The sequence below is a fragment of the Dreissena polymorpha genome, chromosome 2, assembly GCF_020536995.1.
Source record: "Dreissena polymorpha isolate Duluth1 chromosome 2, UMN_Dpol_1.0, whole genome shotgun sequence".
NCBI classification, from domain to species: domain Eukaryota; kingdom Metazoa; phylum Mollusca; class Bivalvia; order Myida; family Dreissenidae; genus Dreissena; species Dreissena polymorpha.
Window position 1 is genome coordinate 51,440,311 of NC_068356.1, and position 17,790 is coordinate 51,458,100.

The 17,790-nt window shown below is 35.4% G+C and overlaps 2 long non-coding RNA genes across 3 annotated transcripts in view; one reads left to right on the forward strand and one right to left on the reverse strand.

The window, feature by feature from the left end:
• LOC127867028 (uncharacterized) overlaps positions 1-12,421 on the reverse strand; it is a 39,516-nt gene extending 27,095 nt beyond the window's left edge. The window contains exons 1-3 of one of the 2 annotated variants that reach the window (XR_008043223.1): positions 12,299-12,421; positions 11,983-12,152; positions 3,063-3,363 (exon numbers count right to left, since the gene is read on the reverse strand). This is a non-coding gene — a long non-coding RNA (uncharacterized LOC127867028). The remainder of the gene's footprint in view (positions 1-3,062; positions 3,364-11,982; positions 12,153-12,298) is intronic. The other variant, XR_008043224.1, reaches the window with a different exon arrangement.
• Positions 1,708-11,989, forward strand: LOC127867039 (uncharacterized). The gene is made up of 2 exons (XR_008043236.1): positions 1,708-3,142; positions 11,918-11,989. It is a non-coding gene; the product is annotated as an uncharacterized LOC127867039 (long non-coding RNA).
• Positions 12,422-17,790: the final 5,369 nt, after the last annotated feature.

The following is a 17,790-nucleotide window of genomic DNA, read 5'->3' on the forward strand; positions in this document are numbered from 1 at the left end:
ACACAGCTCTTGTTTAATATATTTTCAGCACATTTCTTCAAAAAACTTACATCAATACACGATTTTCTTTGTTAATTCAATCATTCCTGACAAACTTGTGTACATATTTCGCTTACATTTTGACGCGCGTAGGTAGGACCGCATTACCGCTTCCGAAATGTGTATTCATACTATTGCCTTCGAGGAACTTATCTGATGTTTGACGGAAAGGGCCAAAAATGTGCGAGTGTGGGTCAAGTTCCCCACAGGTACTACTTTCCCGTTCCCCCAAAAAAATTTTCGTACCTAAAATTTTTCGGACCCAATTTTTTTTTCGTACCCAGTTTTTTTTCATCCCCATTTTTTTGTTCGTACCCAATTTTTTTTCGGTCGCAATTTTTTTGTTCCCAAATATTTTTTCGTACCCAAATATTTTTTGGTACCCAAATTTGTTTTCATACCCAGATTTTTTTCGCAAAATTTTTTTACCAAATTTTTTTTTTCGTACCAACATACACAATTGTGGTGATTGTGGTGATGTAGATAAACTTAACTTGATGCTTTTATTTCCATCCTCTCAAAAGCATCGTCACACCAGTACTGTCAGTACTTTGATTGATTAACATGATCAAAGATCTAACAGTCACTTTTGAGTTAAGCAGAGATATTCACTGCTGCCGAATGTGTTCATTTATGAAAAAATGCAACAGTTTAATTTAATAATTTTAAAAGACATGAAATTAACATGTCATCCAAAATATTTCCATCCGGATACATGGTCACTTTAGACATATTTAAATAAAACCCGACTTTTTTCAGTTTGTAAGAAAAAACATTCATAACACATGTTCTTACTTCAATGCCTTTGTAAGCAGTCACCATCTGACCTAAAATGGCACTAAAAGACAGGGTTTTATCTCATGTTTACAAGATGTTGATGTTGTTGTTAATGGTCACAGCCAAACAGCCGCAGTAATCTCCACTGGTAAACGTCATATGTTCAGTTTTGTGACCCCCGGGCGGGGTCAAATTTGAGCCCAGGGGAATAATTTGAGCAAATTTTGTAGAGGACTATTAGATATCACTACATACCAAATTTAGTACCGTATACGTGCGCTTATAAGACGCATTTTTGAGACGTATATTAATAAGTTACAGTTGGGGTCGCGTCTTATTAGCGAGATACTGGTGAAAATAAACAAAAACAAGAGTTCCGCGGTCGGAGATGACCGCATTGAAGCCGGATTTTTTATTTAAATGACAGGAAAGTACCTTTCGTGTTTTTGTCAATGCAATACTTAAATTACTGAAATATTGTTCAAAGGTCAAAATGAAATGTAAGTACTTTTCAAGGCATGAGCAAACCTTGTGTTATGTTTTGAATGCATGCATATACATGAACAACAATAACATTTAAGGTCACAAATATGAACTTGAATTGACAATTAGGAAAGTTTGATCTCAATTTTTTTATTAGCAAATTAGTAACATATTGTTTGAAGTTTCCATCAATTTCATTATCAAATGTAAGAAAATAAACTTAGATGAAATAATACTATTTATTGTTTTGCTTTCACATACCTACACAGAAATCCAGACAGCCTTATGATCACTCCAAAAGGTTTCTATCACACCAGTTCTAGCAGATAGATTGGACACATAAATATGATCCAAGCTTGAACTTTTAATTTTTTTAACATTCAAGGTCACAGTGACCTTGACCTTCAATGACCTTAAAATGACCAATTGTCATCTACTAGTGCTGGCCAACCTTCATGTCCAGTTTGAAGACTGTAAGTCCAAGCATAAGAAAGTTATACCATGAAATAAGAATTTTAACATTTTTACATTCAAGGTCACGGTGACCTTGACCTTAAAATGACCAGTGGTCATCTACTAGTTCTGGCCAACCTTCATATCAAGTTTGAAGACTCTAGGTCTAAGCATACCAAAGTATTAACAACTTTAACATATTTACATCCAAGGTCACAGTGACCTCGACCTTCAAATGAATGACCTTGAAATGACCAGTGGTCATCTAAGTGTGCTTGCAAACCTTTACGTCAAGTTTGAGATTCTAGGTCCAAGCATACCAAAGTTACAACAATATTAACATTTTAACATTTAAGTTCACAGTGACCTTGACCTTCAAATGAATGACATTGAAATGAATGACCTTGAAATGACCAGTGGTCATCTAAGTGTGCTTGCAAACCTTTACGTCAAGTTTGAGATTCTAGGTCCAAGCATACCAAAGTTATAACAATTTTAACATTTTAACATTGAAGGTCACAGTGACCTTGACCTTCAAATGAATGACATTGAAATGAGCAGTGGTGATCTTCTAGTACTGGCCAACCTTTATGTCAAGTTTGAAGACTCTAGGTACTAGCATACCAAAGTTATAACATGGAATAAGAACTTTAACATTTTTACCTACCAAAGTTATAAGAACTTTAACATTTTTACATTCAAGGTCACAGTGACCTTGACCTTAGAATGAATGACCTTGAAATGACCAGTGTTCATCTAAGTGTGCTTGCAAACCTTCATGTCAAGTTTGAAGACTCTATGTCCAAGCATACCAAAGTTATAACAATTTTAACATTTTAACATTTAAGGTCACAGTGACCTTGACCTTCAAATGAATGACATTGAAATGACCAGTGGTCATCTTCTAGTACTGGCCAATCTTTATTTCAAGTTTGAAGACTCTAGGTACAAGCATACCAAAGTTATAACATGAAATAAGAACTTTAACATTTTTACATTCAAGGTCACAGTGACCTTGACCTTCAAATGAATGACCTTGAAATGTCCAGTGGTTACTTACTAGTTCTGGCCAACCTTCATGTCAAGTTTCAAGACTCTAGGTCCAAGCATACCAAAGTTATAACAACTTTAACATTTTTACATTCAAGGTCACAGTGACCTTGACCTTCAAATGAATGACCTTGAAATGTCCAGTGGTTACTTACTAGTTCTGGCCAACCTTCATGTCAAGTTTCAAGACTCTAGGTCCAAGCATACCAAAGTTATAACAACTTTAACATTTTTATATTGAAGGTCACAGTGACCTTAACCTTCAAATGAATGACCTTGAAATGACCAGTGGTCATCTGTTAATCCTGGCCAACCTTCATGTCAAGTTTGAAGACTCTAGGTCCAAGCATACCAAAGTTATACCATGAAATAAGAACTTTAACATTTTTACATTCAAGGTCACAGTGACCTTGACCTTCAAATGAATGACCTTGAAATGACCAGTGGTTACTAACTAGTTATGGCCAACCTTCATGTCAAGTTTCAAGACTCTAGGTCCAAGCATACCAAAGTTATAACAACTTTAACATTTTTTATACTGAAGGTCACAGTGACCTTGACCTTCAAATGAATGACCTTGAAATGACCAGTGGTCATCTGTTAATCCTGGCCAACCTTCATGTCAAGTTTAAAGACTCTAGGTCCAAGCATACCAAAGTTATACCATGAAATAAGAACTTTAACATTTTCGAGCACGCCGCCACCCTGCCCGCCCGCCCGACAACATCAATCTATAAGCCGAGATTTTTTCGAAAAAAATCCGGCTAAAAATCAAAATATCGAGTTTACTGGGCTTATGCTAGCCAAGTTGGACACTTGTCAGTTGTTTTGAATCATCGCAGCAGCCATTTGCATTTTCTCTAAAGTCTGTATTGGCCCGTACCGTGTATCGGAACGCTATGTTCAGTTACCGATTTATTTGTAATAAAATGTATTGTTACTGATTTTGTTGTCTATTATTTTTAATTTGAATTTTGTTATTTTTGGGGCGTAAGACGTTATATTGTCCGTGATTATTCTTGAAAAGTTTTTATCACCTGATTGTCTGCGCGCGACGTCGTTAAATGCCATATAAATTGGTCATTATAGTATACGTGTGTAAGCGGCAACACGATGCCAACATGCTTAAAACAACAGCAAAATCAATTCTCAGTATACACGCTGCCGATTACAAATGCTATTTGACAAGTTTGTATCACCTGATCGTCTTTGTTCCACGTTGTTAATATTCAATTAAGACATAATTGGCAATTAGGGTATCCTCTGAAATAAGTTACCAGTTTGCAACTGTCAATTGTTAAATAAACACGTTTATTCAGACGAACCACTAATACTGATGACACATTATTTATTAGGGGCCAACAACGACGGGAGCAAAGAGCGACCGCATGCAATTATCCGCATATGGCTTTCTTCTTGACACGTGATTTTGATCTGCGCTTCGGAGTCTATCACTCTATCACGCGATTGGCTAATTTTATGAAAGTAGGCGTTACCTATTGTTGATAGACAATGGGCGTAAAATTTGCATAATCTAGGTAATAAAACTAAACGCTTGCAAAATATCTGCCTATAAGATTTCAATACCTGTCAAACAATACAATTAAGATGACTGACACGATCAATTTTGCTTGTGCATTGATATTACGAACGTAATATGTTTTATGTTTGCAATTGTTAAGGCAAATGATTAATACACAGTTGTGAGAAATTTTGTCAATTTGATAATTATTTTTATTGCATGAATAATACTTGAAAATAAATTAAAACCCACTAATATATCATAAAATAAACAAATATTATTTACTTTGTTGTTTGATTGTTTTATTTTTCAGACTTGCGTGAATTACTAATTGTATGCAGCGCGAGTTTGAAAAATTCTCAATGTTTTACTAATTGATGATTTTCTTTAACATTCTGCCATTTTTCGGCCATGTTCTGGCCGATGAATACGGAAAAATTTGACCGCGTCTTACACGCGGGTCAGTCTCAAATCCACCCATTATAAAGTCCGAAGTCGGGGTGCGTCTTATAAGCGAGGGCGTCTTATGAGCGCACGTATACGGTAGCCCTAGGCTCTATAATTAAGAACAAGAAGATTTTTAAAGTTTCCACACAATAGGCCTTATTTAAGCATATGTTCATTTGTTCATAATTTGAACAAACTAAGTAGAGAACTATTATATATCACTACCTACCGAATTTGGCCCAATGGTTATGGACAAGAACATTTTTATAGTTTGCACAAAATGGGCCCAATATAAGCATATGTTCAATTTTGTGACCCCTGGGGAACGGTCAAATTTGATCCCAGGGGCTTTATTTGAACAAACTTGGTAGAGGACTATAAAATGTCATTACATACCAAATTTGGTAGCCCTATGCCATACGGTTATGGACAAGAAGATTTTTATTTGGTCGTGATAGCGTACAAATAATGTAGCGAGTTTTGCAAGTCAGTATGACCTTAGCTACGCTGGGCGGAGCATCGTTGTATACAATCGATATTAGCCAATGAGAGTGCACGCTTTGCATGAGCGACAGCACTCGTAGGCCTGCATTACCTCCAGTAAAATTATGCAGCTTACAAATGAGTTGGAACAGTGGTGTAATGGTAGATCACTGGCTTAGTAAACGATAGGACCCTGGTTCGAATCCCGCCCTGACCACTGGATTTTTTCTGAGCAAGAAATTTATTCCACATTTCGTGGGCTTAGCGCAAAACGGTTGTAACTCCATTTTTGGAAATTTTACAGGAGAAACAAAAAACTGCCCAATTTTTTTTTTTAATTTCATGCTGGATTTTATTAAAAAAGCATATATTTGGTTAGTTCCAAGCAGTGTTAAAAGACTCATTTCCAATCTGTAGAATAATTATGGAAAGAGATATTTGAACATGTTCAAGTTACAACCATTTTCCACCTGAAATTTTGGAAAATTTCATTTATTATTTTTATGCAATAGGGAAGTAACTCAAGTTACAACTGTTTTCCATTTTTAATTTGGGCAGATTTTAACATTTATTTGTGTGTTAAATGGAAGTTTCTCATCATATACTCTTTATTCTTCATCATTAGTAAAAGAAAGCAAAACTTATTAGTTACCATAAACTTTCAACAATCATAAAACACTTTTTTGAACAAATACAATCATTTTAGTATGGTGTATAAAATGTATTCATAATTATTCCACACATTATTGATATATGTTTTTTTATAATATAATTTGTTGTTTACTTTAATAAATAAAATTAAATGAGATCTTTAAACGATTTTTTTAATCATCTAAAACCATTCTAGAGATCTACATGATCAGCTAAGATTCAAACTTTGAGGTATTTATTTTATCCTTTATTATACATTACTGAAAAAGTTTGTGATTTTATACTGCCGTCTCGACAAATGCAATTAAAGAAGGAAAAAATAATATTTCCAGTATTAAAAGATTTTTACTCAAGCCAACTTATTTAATTAACTTATTTCCTGCCGTTCATGTACATCATTTTTCTATAATGCTTATATATACTACTATAATTAATTATAAAGAATATAATTATTTTTTCATGGTTCATTCACTTGATTTTTTAATGAATAAAAAGGAATTTAACACTATGTTGAACATTGGTAAATTAATAAAATTAACAATAAAGAAAGTTCTAGAACAAGTTATTTTTGTTTCAAAAAGGTAGAATTGAGATTTGGAAAATAGAATTGAGATTTCTAAGTACAGTACAGCTCACGCAAAAAAAGCAAATTCTGCGATCCGCGGAGTTTGGCGACATCTATTGTACGCGGAGTCGACTCGGCATCTCGACTCCGCGAAACGCCTCGGCATGATGCCGAGGAAATTGGTGATATGACGCCGAGTCACTCGGCGAAGAATGTTATGAACTATTATTTATCTCGGATAGAAACTGATCCCGAGTTTTGCATCATAATGTTTATTAAATGTAGAGTAACTACGTTCCGAAAAACATATACTACATAATACATTGAAAATGTTCGTTATTAGAATTTTCATCATATTTCCAAATTATCCGTATTCTTTACCGCATACATGCGACTTCTCACGTTTCTATGCACTACCCGATAACCCGTTTATGCGTCTTCCATTTGTAAAAGCAAATTCGGGTAAATAATGACGAAACTAATGCTTCATTTTATTTAAATTTCATTTACACAAATGTTCAACATTTGTCTTAAGTATCAAATGGATTTCGGCATAAGATTTTATTATCAGGACAGGGGTATTCTAACTTGCGTAAGTCACCTGACGCGGTGTGCGCGCGTCATGTACAGTTTAGGTTCTATTACAAATTCTAGTCACAAATAAATATTGCACAACATTTAATGAATTATTTTGTCCGGATAAAAAGCGTGATAATTGGCGTATGTGTATTTATTTCTAAATAAAAACTTTGGAATGCAGGCAGCAGTGGGATCTTTTAATTTCGATTTAGAGTTTCGTAGTGAATTTCAAATTACCGAAGCATCTCGCGAATTATTTGGCATTGACATTTACTCTAAATAAAATAAAATTCAAACACGCTGTATCGTTAGCGTTACGCGCTTTTAGTTCCTTAATTATTGAAACAATTGTTGAAATGTACATGTTTACTGATTGCACAAAAAAAGCGTCGTGTATCGGTCATATTCTTTTGAAACGACCAATTTATAACTTAATTTATCTTTAGATTGTATGCAACATCTACAAGTCATTTACTGGAAATCAGGAAAAAATGGAAGTAAATGTTTGAATGTAAATTGTCAAACTTATTTATATTTTGTGTCGTCTGTGTATATTGGTTTTGTTCTCATTTGTGTTTAGCAATTCTTATGAAAATTATTTTCAGTGTTTAAAGCAAGTCTCGTTATCGATATCATATACATGTACGGGATTTAACTGTGTGAGCTACATGTGTACTTCGATCTGTTTACTGACCTCTATAAAATCATTGTTTTTGTAAGACGACACGTGCATATCTAAAGTTTGGGTTTCGTAATACACAGGAGAACTTTTGTACTGACCACCACCATACGTGCTTATCTAACATTTAGCCCTCAAAAAGACAGGTCGTGCCCACTTTGTGCTGGTTTGAGCTATAAAACACAATCCCGATAGTTATTTTCAGTAGCACATGTGATCGGAATCTAACAAGTTCGAGTAATAAGGCACAGAGATAATGATCTGAAAACTGCAAGGAGTCTGAAATTAAACAAAATGCTGATATAATGTAATTATATCGATGCTTTAACTGTCCATTGCCCATGAAGTCTGCGCATGTTCATTCTAGCAGGGCTCGAAATTAACACTCGCACACTCGCAAAATGCGAGTGTAAAATACTGATTGCGAGTTAAGTTTTTAGCCACTAGTACTTTTTTGCGAGTAAAGAAATAGTGGGAAAAAAACTAGTAATATAAATGCACTTGACGTCATGAACGCTAAACCGTAGGTCAATTTATAAAACGTCTGAATACCTGTATGCGGAAGCGCGCACCTTGTATGTAGACTGGTATACTTATAGTACAGATACACGGATAGTATTGGTACAAAAAACGTGAAACAGTCGACTATTCACATTTGTTCATTGAACTTGAACAGACATGGCGTCAAAGCCAAACATAATTAGTTTCTTTTTACCTACAGACGGAAATAAACATACGAAAGATAAAGCAAAGTTAACCGTTGATTTGTATTTTGGTGTCGTCGCACTCAACACGATATCATAGCTGATTTTTTTTAATGATTGAAAACCCATTAAAAATATCCCAAAACTGACACTTACACTTTGTTTTCTGAGTGAACACGACACACTTATATTTGAAAACAATACCCTTATGGTCCAAGGAACTGATATCTTTGTATGATTGCAGAAATAAAAAATTTATGTTAATTACTTTTTATTTTGTTTTTATAGTACTAAATTAACTTTTTTTATGTTTCTTGCAAAATTTGCGAGACTGTTTTTGATTTTGAGAGTTGGTATTAAAGCTGCTCGCAATGTTTTGCAAGTAGAAAAAAAAAGTTAATTTCGAGCCCTGTCTAGTTTGTAACCTTTTCCACTAATGCGTGGTGTACATGTACATTTCTATAATATTTTAAGACGACAGAAAAACACTAAATATTATGTGTAACAATAAAAACATATAAATAAATGGTTTGATATTCACTTGTTTGTTTGTAGAACAATACGGGATTGCCAATATAAAATGAATGTCTCCTTTTCCAAATGTCAACATGTATTTTACACACATGACAGGTTTCACTCTGTCTTTTAAGACGCCGAGGATAAAAGAAATCATGTTCGCACCCACAGGGTTCTTCAAGAAAAAAAAACATGCTATATAACAGTATACTTTGTATATTTGTAATAATATGTTGAGAATTTTTATTAAATGTCCCTGTGTTATTTATGCTATTATCAGTTTGAAGCCACGACGAATCCATAATCGAGATATAACCTATCTAACACCATCGAAATTATAATCTGCATAAAAATGCATGATCACATTCATGAAATGATTTTATTGAACAATTTAAGGGAAGAAATTTTAGGGACCAAAAGGATTGTCAATTATTTTATTATTAAATTGCATTCGTGGAGACGAGTTGACGAGTCACGTCACTCGCACCTGCAAAATAATGTGAATATTTAAGCGCGAGTAGAAACTGTACAACATTGTAGTGTAAACTCACAATAATCCCCATCATTAAATATTTTTATCGATGTCTGAATAAGACATTTATAATATTTAAAATGTATTTGAAACGTTAATGATGTTGTTACAAAGTGTTCAAGATAATGATGCGCTTGGTGTTTACACTTTTCAATATTTCGAGAGATCTTTCTAAAATATTTGCTACCATTTTTTGTACTTAGAGAAACGATTCGAAACGAACTTCGTTTAGAAATAGTGTTTAGTGCTCAAATAAGGATGAAATAAGGATTGAAATCAACAATACATATATCGATCCCATGCACTCAACATACATGTATTAAATTAAAGCTCGATTGGTCATTGTCGGCTCGAGTAATACTTACATGTACCCCGGGTACTCTTAAGTATACTTACATGTACCCCGGGTACGGTAAATATACTTAATCGTACGCGGGAAATTTAAAGCTTAATCGGTTGTTGTCGGCTATTTTTTTTAATTAAATATATTCACATTTATGTCAATTTTCTGTAAAATGGCCTCTATATTATCGTCTTTTTTATTTGCCGACAGCATTAGATTATGAAATTGTTTCTTTCTAATTTCTCTAAATGAAGATACAACTGTTTCAAGAATCGAGACACCATCATTTGAACATATACATGCACACTCCAGTGTTTAATTACCCCCTTTGTTGGGCGCAAACCGATTAATCTCGTTATGATCAGATGCTGTAAAGACATTTACCCGGTACACCGTGTACTAACTAACAACGTGGTGTCATATACCACGGGTGGTAGACATGTTTTGTTCTGGACGTGGCAATAGGCAGACAATTTATTAAGTAATGCATTGCCAAAAATACTAAATTAATTAATACAGGTAACAAGAGTTCCGCGGTCGGAGATGACCGCATTGAAGCCGGACTTTTGATTTAAATGACAGGAAAGTACCTTTCGTGTTTTTGTCAATGCAATACTTAAATTACTGAAATATTGTTCAAAGGTCAAAATGAAATGTAAGTACTTTTCAAGGCATGAGCAAACCTTGTGTTATGTTTTGAATGCATGCATATACATGAACAACAATAACATTTAAGGTCACAAATATGAACTTGAATTGACAATTAGGAAAGTTTGATCTCAATTTTTTTATTAGCAAATTAGTAACATATTGTTTGAAGTTTCCATCAATTTCATTATCAAATGTAAGAAAATAAACTTAGATGAAATAATAAGACTGTAAGTCCAAGCATAAGAAAGTTATACCATGAAATAAGAATTTTAACATTTTTACATTCAAGGTCACGGTGACCTTGACCTTAAAATGACCAGTGGTCATCTACTAGTTCTGGCCAACCTTCATATCAAGTTTGAAGACTCTAGGTCTAAGCATACCAAAGTATTAACAACTTAACATATTTACATCCAAGGTCACAGTGACCTCGACCTTCAAATGAATGACCTTGAAATGACCAGTGGTCATCTAAGTGTGCTTGCAAACCTTTACGTCAAGTTTGAGATTCTAGGTCCAAGCATACCAAAGTTACAACAATTTTAACATTTTAACATTTAAGTTCACAGTGACCTTGACCTTCAAATGAATGACATTGAAATGAATGACCTTGAAATGACCAGTGGTCATCTAAGTGTGCTTGCAAACCTTTACGTCAAGTTTGAGATTCTAGGTCCAAGCATACCAAAGTTATAACAATTTTAACATTTTAACATTGAAGGTCACAGTGACCTTGACCTTCAAATGAATGACATTGAAATGAGCAGTGGTGATCTTCTAGTACTGGCCAACCTTTATGTCAAGTTTGAAGACTCTAGGTACAAGCATACCAAAGTTATAACATGGAATAAGAACTTTAACATTTTTACCTACCAAAGTTATAAGAACTTTAACATTTTTACATTCAAGGTCACAGTGACCTTGACCTTAGAATGAATGACCTTGAAATGACCAGTGGTCATCTAAGTGTGCTTGCAAACCTTCATGTCAAGTTTGAAGACTCTATGTCCAAGCATACCAAAGTTATAACAATTTTAACATTTAAGGTCACAGTGACCTTGACCTTCAAATGAATGACATTGAAATGACCAGTGGTCATCTTATAGTACTGGCCAATCTTTATTTCAAGTTTGAAGACTCTAGGTACAAGCATACCAAAGTTATAACATGAAATAAGAACTTTAACATTTTTACATTCAAGGTCACAGTGACCTTGACCTTCAAATGAATGACCTTGAAATGTCCAGTGGTTACTTACTCGTTCTGGCCAACCTTCATGTCAAGTTTCAAGACTCTAGGTCCAAGCATACCAAAGTTATAACAACTTTAACATTTTTACATTCAAGGTCACAGTGACCTTGACCTTCAAATGAATGACCTTGAAATGTCCAGTGGTTACTTACTAGTTCTGGCCAACCTTCATGTCAAGTTTCAAGACTCTAGGTCCAAGCATACCAAAGTTATAACAACTTTAACATTTTTATATTGAAGGTCACAGTGACCTTCACCTTCAAATGAATGACCTTGAAATGACCAGTGGTCATCTGTTAATCCTGGCCAACCTTCATGTCAAGTTTGAAGACTCTAGGTCCAAGCATACCAAAGTTATACCATGAAATAAGAACTTTAACATTTTTACATTCAAGGTCACAGTGACCTTGACCTTCAAATGAATGAGCTTGAAATGACCAGTGGTTACTAACTAGTTATGGCCAACCTTCATGTCAAGTTTCAAGACTCTAGGTCCAAGCATACCAAAGTTATAACAACTTTAACATTTTTTATATTGAAGGTCACAGTGACCTTGACCTTCAAATGAATGACCTTGAAATGACCAGTGGTCATCTGTTAATCCTGGCCAACCTTCATGTCAAGTTTGAAGACTCTAGGTCCAAGCATACCAAAGTTATACCATGAAATAAGAACTTTAACATTTTCGAGCACGCCGCCACACCGCCCGCCCGCCCGCCCCCCCGCCCGCCCGACAACATCAATCTATAAGCCGAGATTTTTTCGAAAAAAATCCGGCTAAAAATCAAAATCCAAAACAGATTATCATAAACTACATTTTGCATAGATTTTAGCCAGTTCAATCACACGTGTTTATTGTCTTTATAAAAAGTGTGTATTATGTATTAAGCGGGTAAATTGAAACTCCATCGTTACCTATTGAAAATAAGTTGTCGTTTTTAATTGTTGATTTATTCCTTGTACAAGAAATAGTACGACTAATTTATATCTTTGCTTTGTTTGTTAAAATAGGGAAGTTGTTTTTTGTTACTTTTACACTGATGCTAATAACACCATTTTTATGAATAAAATAAAAAAAATTTGGAAAATAGCGCCACTTGACATGGTATCTACAGAACATTATTTATGGGTTTTCATGTTTATTTCGGAGTCTCCCAACAATTTATTAACTAGCGCTCGGTTGGTCATTGTCGGTTTGGGTACTTCTTTAAAGTACCCTGAGTAGACTTAAGTACATGAATACTTCAATGTACCCCGGGTACAGAAAATATAGTAAAAAATACCCGGGAATATTAACGCTAAATTGGTCGATGTCAGCTCATTTTTTTCAGAATAATTGTGTAAATAATTTTCTATAAAATGGCCATTAATTATCGAAATTCATACTCAAAACCATGTTGAGACAGGTTTCAGATTTTGTTAAAAAAAGGATTTTGTTTCGTAATTCGGATGTGCGTTTTTCGATTGTGATTGAATAAAACTCGGGTACAGTATTTCCCGTACCAGGGGTATTGAGTATACCGGGGTACTTAAAGTAGTACCTGAGCCAATACGACCAATCGAGCTTAATTAGCCCGTATGCATAGTTTTACAGTATTGACGTAAGGCGAATGTCAGGGTTGTCAAAATAACGAAGGGAAGATTGTCAGGATAACGAAAATTAGGCTTGCAAGAAAACTATGGAGTTAAGCGTTACAATTCAGGGTTTTTTTTTACTAAGAAAGTGACGCCGATATTCGGCGTCTTCCCCTCACAGAATTTTTCCCCTCAAAATACAATTTCCCCACCAAAAATATAATTTTTCACCAAAATATAATATTTTCTCTCAAAGAAATGTTTATTTTTCCTTTGGGCATTTGACAATTATCCAATTTGCACCATGGACAACGATTTCGCTCTCTCTCTCTCCAGACGAACACAAAAAATCTGTGAATCCCAGTTACTCTAAATATAGCTCTTAAATTACGTCATGTAAACTGGGCAACTAATCGTAATAATCATGTGACTATTTTACTGGGTACCGGTCTTGCGCGAGAAAGGTGTTTCGTCAATTAAATACCGGAAACCAGTCGAATTTTCATCCGGGCTATATGCAAGCCAAGATATAAACGTGAAAACAGAAAAAAATGTCTCACAATTGGCGTTCTTACACAAACAAAATAAAACATTCGGACTCGGAAGATACTGAACGCATCGAGGCATTTTTTAAGAAAGAATCATCGAAAACAATTATAACCCAGCAGGATTCTGAGGTAATCAACATCGAACATTGTGAAAGTGAAAGTAGAAAATCGGCAGCTGCCGCTCCTTTGACCTTTCCCTTCCAATACTGTAGCAGATCAAGATCGTCAACCCATTCATCATGAAATTGAAATCACAAAATTGACATCGTCCCCCGGCCCCAGTACAGAAATATAGTTGAAAACATTTCCCATTATTAGATCTACACCTGCAACTTTATTAAGGACTTTGACTTTAATACGTGTTAAATGTGTTTAAGAACAAAAAGGACAGAGACAAGCCACTTTTGATGAGTTATAGACATTGAAATTAACAGTTTTTATTTTTCCCCTAATATGTCTCTTTCGCACTCTTTTTTTCCCCTTTCACCCAGCGTCCAGCGTCTTCCCCTTTCTCTAAAAAAACCCCCTGCAATTGAGAATTCATGATTGAGAACTTGAAATATATCTAGACACAACACATTGTTAACATTTCAACATAACAAAGTAAATATAAAAAAAATTAATTGTTACCGCTATTGAATATCGTCTTAACTCCACATTTTAAAAATGGCGGGCTCGCGAAATTCTGTTGATACATGTAGTTATAGCATTTATGTTAACTCTTGATTATTATTGATTATTGCGTTTTTTTCCAAGTGCAACGAAATTAACAAAAAATATGGGCTGTCCGTTGAAGTGGCAGCCATTGTGTGAATACGATTTTTGTCACTGTGACCTTGACCTTTGACCTAGTGACCTGAAAATCAAAAGGGGTCATCTGCGAGTCACGATCAATGTACCTATGAAGAGTCATGATCCTAGGCAAAAGCGTTCTTGAGTTATCATCCGAAAATCATTTTACTATTTCGGGTCACCGTGACTTTGACCTTTGACCTTGTGACCTCAAAATCACTAGTGGTCATCTGCAAGTCATGATCAATCTACCTATGAAGTTTCATGATCCTAGGCGTATGCGTTCTTGAGTTATCATCCGGAAACCATTTTACTATTTCAGGTCACCGTGACCTTGACCTTTGACCTAGTGACCTCAAAATCAATAGGGGTCATCTGCGAGTCATGATCAATCTACCCATGAAGTTTCATGATCCTAGGCGTATGCGTTCTTGAGTTATCATTCAAAAACCATTTTACTATTTCTGGTCACCTTGACCTTGACCTTTGACCTAGTGACCTCAAAATCAATAGGGGTCATCTGCGAGTCATGATCAATGTACCTATGAAGTTTCATGATCCTAGGCCCAAGCGTTCTTGAGTTATCGTCTGACAACCACCTGGTGGATGGACCGACAGACGGACCGACGGACCGACAGACCGACCGACACACCGACCGACCGACAGACCGACATGAGCAAAGCAATATACCCCCTCTTCTTCGAAGGGGAGCATAATAACGATATCCATTTATCTGCGCTACATTGTTTTTATATTGCAATGTACACGTAAATGCTCACGCTTTACATGCGCACAACGTGATAACACTTTATAACTATCTTTATTTTCGCGCGATTTCTAGCAGAACTAAAGATTTACATGACACGCGAACTTTGTCAAAATAATAATAATTTGTGCGTCATTTGAACTATGTTATTTTGACTACCATATCCATGTCACTTTTAACGTCTCTATCTATTACTCGATAATTCCGTTTATCACGACATCCACGGCGGTATTCCCACTGAGCATGTGTATATCACCTGAAGTCTTTTTCAGAAAATCGGGACGAAGTGAAAGTAATTTATTTTGAAGTGATATTATGGGAATTGAGCTGAAAAAAAATTAACAGGTCAAAAGAGTAAGTTAAATGTGAGTACTGACCAATTATCGGCAACTCATCTTGCTACAAGTTGTTTATAAAAATATATTCTATTTTCGATATTTTACGTGACTCACCCAGTCCTGTAAGCCAAAATGATCCGTAAACCAAAATTGTGTCTTTGTGTCGTATGAACGTATCTGCACTAGAACTAAATTTAGGTTCACATTTTACATGCGTGATCAGTTGTCAAACGAAAGTACGGTTGCTATTCAAATGCATTATTTTTCTCTTTCCAGGATATTGTTTTAGTATGTTGATGCTGCATTAACAAATATAAGTGTATATGAAGTGAAAACACCAAAAATAAACAACGGTTGCGATAGACACCTATAAACTGTTAGATGCCCATACTATCATTTTAAATAAACCATCATTTTCATCAAATAGTCAACATTATTTAAATTTTGTGTCGTCTGTGTATGCTGGTTTGGTTCTCATATGCATTACAGCAAATCTTATGAAAATAAATAACGTTTCGACGTTTAAAGCAAGTCTCGTTTCCGAAATCATCTACGGGATTTAACTGTGTTAACTTAAACCTGATATAGATCCAGTTACTGAAATCATTGTTTTGACAGATAACATCCGATGGGAATTTAATTAAATGTATGCAGATATTGAGAAATGTTAACAATCGCACAGAAGTAAACATACCAGCGTATTTTCGGCATGATGCCGAGGCACTCGCATGTACGCGGCGTGACTCTGCGAATCGATGCCGAGGTAGAAACCGACGCGGCGTCACTCCTCGAAATTTCGCCGAGTACCTCGGCATCATGCCGAGTTAATACACGGCGAAAATACGTTAACAGAAGAATCTGTCCACGGCGTAGACGCGGAATTTGTTGGTTTTGCGTGAGCTGTACTGTATGTACTAGTATTCAAACATATTTTAGCATCACAATAATTCCCTTGTTACTTTGTTCAATTTGGTCTGCAGTTATTTAACATAAAAGAATTAATAGCTAAAGATTTGATACCATAAATGCTTTAACTGGGTATAACAGCAAAAGTAAGATCATTCATCAACATGACTTGTCAGACTGTTACAATTATACCACTATGTGGCATGTCAGACGGTACCGGTATGTATTATGTTAGACTGTGACAATGGTACCAAATTAAGCATGGCAGACTGTGACAATTATTCAGTACATAGCATGTGAGACTAAGACAATGGTACCAGTACATAGCATCTGAGACTGTGACAATGGTACTGGTACGAAGCATCTGAGACTGTGACAATGGTACCACTATATAGCTTGTCAGACTGTGAAAATTATACAGTAGGTAGCATCATTGCTGCATGTGTGACTGTAACAAAGGTACCACTATGTAGCGTGTCAGTCTGTTACAATTATACCAGCACATAGCATTCTAGACTGTGACAATGTAACCAGTATGTAGCATGTCAGACTGTAACAATGGTACCATTACGTAGCATCTGTGACTGTGACAATGGTACCAGTATGTGGCATGTCAGACTGTGACAATAGTACCAGTACATAGCATGTCAGACTGTGACAATGTTACCAGTATGTATTATGTTAGACTGTGACAATGGTACCAATATGTAGCATGTCAGACTGTGACAATTTAACCATAATGTAGCATGTGAGACTGAGACAATGGTACCAGTACGTTGCATCTGAGACTGTGACAATGGTACCACTATATAGCTTGTCAGACTGTGAGATTATACCAGTGGGTAGCATTTGAGACTGTGACAATGGTACCACCTTTTAGATTGTCAGACTGTGAGATTATACCAGTGAGTAGCATTTGAGACTGTGAAAATGGTAACACTACGTAGCATGTCAGACTGTTACAATTATACTAGTACATAGCATGCTAGACTGTGACAATGGTATCAGTATGTAGCATGTCAGACTGTATCAATGGTACCAGTATGAATCATATGCAACTGTGACAATGGTACCAGTATCTAGCATGTCCGACTTTGACAATGGTACCAGGACTACGTGGCTTGTCAGACTGTGAAAATT